Below are 4,352 nucleotides of genomic sequence, written 5' to 3'. Positions count from 1 at the left end.
TAGCCACTGAGAAAGGAAATCACAAGGGATCATTTCCACAAAACCGAGGGAAGAGCTTTGCACCTAGAGGTCCGTCCTTCAAGAGGGGAGGTTCTTTTAGGAGGCCCAACAACAACAACTCCCAAGGGAAAAGGTTTGGGAAGCAGCCTCAGAATGATCAAGCTTGTACTAGGTGTGGAAGTCACCATCCGGGAGTACCATGCAAGGCTGGATGGGGTTTGTGCTACAATTGTGGAAAGGCGGGGCATAAAGCCGCAAGTTGTCTGGAGAAGCAAAAGCAAGGTGCTGGGAAAGCACAACAGACTGGTCGGGTGTTCACCACCTCAGCTGTGGGTGCAGAGGGATCCGAGACACTCATTCGAGGTAACTGTGAAATGGCTGGTCAAACTTTAAATACTTTATTTGATTCGGGAGCATCGCATTCATTTATTGCATTTGAGAAAGCCCATGAGTTAGGATTGAAGATCGTAACCTTAGGTTATGACCTAAAGGTACATAATGCTACCCATGAAGCCATGGTAACTAGGCTAGGATGCCCGAAAGTTTCGTTCAGGTTTAAGCAGCGTGATTTTGTCCATAATTTAACCTGCTTACCGATGATCGGTCTTGATCTTATCTTGGGATTGGACTGGTTATCTGAGAACTATGTCATGCTTGATTGTTCTACAAAGTCAGTGTACTTTATGCCGGAGGATACAGAAGGGCCGGTTGTGGTGAATAATTATTACTTGAATTCGATGATGGTGAACTGTTCTGGAATCGAATGTCAGGGTATCCTGTTGTTAATCGCGGGTGTTTCGGGTGATGATCAAAGGTTGGATCAGATTCCGGTAGTGTGTGAGTTTCCAGAAGTGTTTCCCGATGATATTGAGGAATTTCTACCTAACCGAGAGGTCGAGTTTGCTATTGAGTTGGTGCCTGGGGCGGGACCAATCTCAAGTGCTCCTTATAGAATGTCACCATTAGAGATGGCCGAGCTAAAGTCTCAGTTAGAGGAATTGTTGGGTAAGAACTTTATTCGACCAAGTGTTTTCCCGTGGGGTGCTCCAGTGTTACTGGTGAAGAAGAAAGATGGAAGTATGCGGCTCTGTGTGGATTACAGGTAGCTGAACAAGGTTACAATAAAGAATAAGTACCCATTGCCGAGGATTGATGATCTCATGGATCAGTTACAAGGAGCTGGGGTTTTCTCTAAGATCGATTTGCGATCCGGTTATCACCAGATAAGGGTGAGGGGTGAGGATATCCCTAAGACCGCTTTCAGGACTCGTTATGGTCATTACGAGTACACTGTAATGTCCTTTGGGTTGACGAACGCTCCTGCAGTATTCATGGATTACATGAATAGAGTATTCCATCCGTTTTTGGATAAATTCGTTGTTGTCTTTATTGACGACATACTGATTTACTCCAAGACTGAAGAAGAGCATGCGGAACACCTGAAGACCGTGTTGCAGATTCTAAAGGAGAAGAAACTCTATGCGAAACTGTCTAAGTGTGATAAAATCCGAGACAGAATGCTTACGGCGCAGAGTCGCCAAAAGAGTTACGCCGATCAGAGGCGGAAGCCCTTAGAATTTGAGGCAGGAGATCATGTTTTCCTGAAAGTTACTCCGACCACAGGAGTAGGTAGAGCGATTACAGCAAAGAAGTTGAATCCTCGATACATTGGTCCATTTCAGATCTTGGAGAGGATTGGGCCGGTGGCGTATCGGGTGGCTCTACCACCCCATCTTTCAAACCTGCACGATGTATTTCACGTGTCGCAGCTTCGAAAGTACACTCCTGATGCTAGCCATGTGTTAGAACCCGAATCGGTTCAGTTAAGATCGGTTTCCCGTATCTAATATGTAATGTGGTAGGAAATACTTAGGCTAGAGGCCCTAAGATAGGCATTGAATTGATGATGTTGTGGAATGGTTGAGATATATGATGTGATCATATGTGTGATTATGAATATTGATGCCTTAATTGTGTGATATGTGAGAAAATGCATGTTGTGATATATGCTTAATGAATGATTGAGGTTGAATTGATGGGTGGTGCCATATTGTTGGTGAGTATGATGATTATGTATAATGATGGTTGATTGAAAATTGATATTGTTAGAAATTGGGATGAGAAGGATGTATGACATAATATTGTGTTTATCCTTTGGCCTTTTGATTGAGAAGTGTTAAAAGGGTTGGAGGTAGTTTTGAGAATTTTGGTAAAATGTCAATGCGTGAGTTGAGGATGGCTTGTTGTTGAATTTGGTACACTTTGATTGATTTCAAAGAAAAGGGATGAAATTGGAATGTTTTAATTGATTTTGAAAAGAGTTGAAAGTGGCTTGTTTTGAAAATGGCACTTTGTGGTTTTGAATGAAAATATGGTTTTTGGGCATACTTTGACGGGACATAACTTGGACTACGGATCTTTGATTTGTGCCAAATCTGTTTAGAAATGAAATTGGATCCGGGATGTCCATGCCGTTCGAAGAACGGGTGAAAAATGATTTAAAATGAGAGAGTTATGACCGTCGGAAGATTGGGGGTTGAATCTGTGAATTCTGCAGCTTTTAACTTAGAAAATTTTTAGCAGAATGACCCCTCGCGCGTAGGCGCACTTGGCGCGTATGCGCCGTTCTTCGAGAAAGCATCATCCACGCGTGCGCGTGGAGTGCGCGTACGCGTGGCCCTGTTAGGCATGCTGGAGACTTCTGGATTAGCGAAGATCCTTGTTCTCGGGACTCTATTTTGATTTATGTATCTTTTTTAGATACTTTTATCTCCATTGAATAATACACTGTGATGACTCCTTCTAGAGGGGATTTTGGAGAATAGGTTGTATGTATTTGTGTCCCTTTGGGTTTCCTTTGGGGTTTCCTTATTTTATCATATGTATATATTGCTATGCTCGGACCGGTTCTCTTCGCAGCCGGGTTTTGAGTCTTGATATTCTTGTTTTTGACACTCTTTATATATATGATCTCGCGTTAGCTTATCCTGGTTCGTTACGTTGTCGATCGGAGTGTTGCCTGTTCGAGTTACGGTTTTTGTTTACCCCCTTTTTCTACAAAGGCTCCTAGTTATAATCAATTATTCATACTACTATACGTACTAAATTTTTGTTTTAGAGGTCGTAATACCTTGCCATCTCTGAATTATGACTTAAGCATAAGACTTTGTATGGTAGGGTGTTACAGTTACTATGCTAAGTCAAATTTGATTAGACATTATATTGAAAAGTTTTTCTAGAATAAAAGTATTATATTCGAGTCAAATTTGAGAGACAATGCAAAAGTAAAATAGAAGAAAGAATTATATTTGATTATATCTTGGGCTTCATACTAATAGTTTTTCTTTAGATTTTGTTTAGATACAGAAGATTTTGTGGCAAATTTTATTTAAATAGTTAATAATTTTTGTTTTATGAGCAATAAATTTATAAACTAGTAAGAAGTATCTTAAAATACTTTGAATAATGTTGTTTTAGGAGATTTTGAAGATAAACTAAACAAAATAAAGACCAAGATAAACAAAAAGAAGCTTAGAACATATTTTGAAGCCAAAGACACGCTTTGAAGCTAAGGAGACACTTTGAAAGACACACTTTGAGACTCAAATTCACCAAACTGAAGCCTAGACTCATTTTCTGTCTAACACCAAATGAGTGGCGTCCAACGGCAAAAGGGGGATCGTGCATACGTACAAATGTAGCAGAAAAAGAAGTCATGCGTACACATCCTACAAGCGAACACGTTTTTGGCATAGTCTCCAATGTTGTGCGTACACTTCCCACATTTGTACGCACGGCTCCCATTTCGCGTCCCACGGCAGTTCCTTGGCGTTTCACGGCTGATTCAAATAGGGAGCAATTTTGCGCCAAATTGGAAAAAGAAAGCAAGTCGTCCCACGCCAACATTGTGTGTCCCATGAAAAAATCTAACCAAGACTAAATTTGGCCCAAAGTGGTAAAAGAAAGCTAGTTGTCCCATGACTCTTCTTTGGTGTACCACAACAAAATTAAACAGAGAGTAAAATTGGGCCATTTGGAAGGCCGGGTGTGTCGTGCAACGACTAAATTGGGCTCTCAACGGCAAACTTCACAATATCAATTCCAACTCTTGGAGGCTTGAATAATCAACTAATTTGGGGAAGTTGACAAGAGGAATTAACATTGCTAAAACCCATGAGTTGAATTAGACTTGAATCTAAGTTGAATTGGACCTGAATTTCAGAGGAATTTGCATTTGAAGTTGGAGGTAATTTGGGGAAGGAAGTATAAAAGTTGGGAGGAGAGAACTAAGAAGGACTTTTTGAAATTTTCTTGACTTTTACATAATTCTCTATTCTTGTAATTCTTCTGAG

The sequence above is a fragment of the Arachis ipaensis genome, chromosome B02 (genome assembly GCF_000816755.2).
Source record: "Arachis ipaensis cultivar K30076 chromosome B02, Araip1.1, whole genome shotgun sequence".
Classification (NCBI taxonomy): Eukaryota; Viridiplantae; Streptophyta; class Magnoliopsida; order Fabales; family Fabaceae; genus Arachis; species Arachis ipaensis.
The sequence above is the reverse complement of the archived record's forward strand: the minus strand, read 5'-3'. Positions refer to the sequence as shown.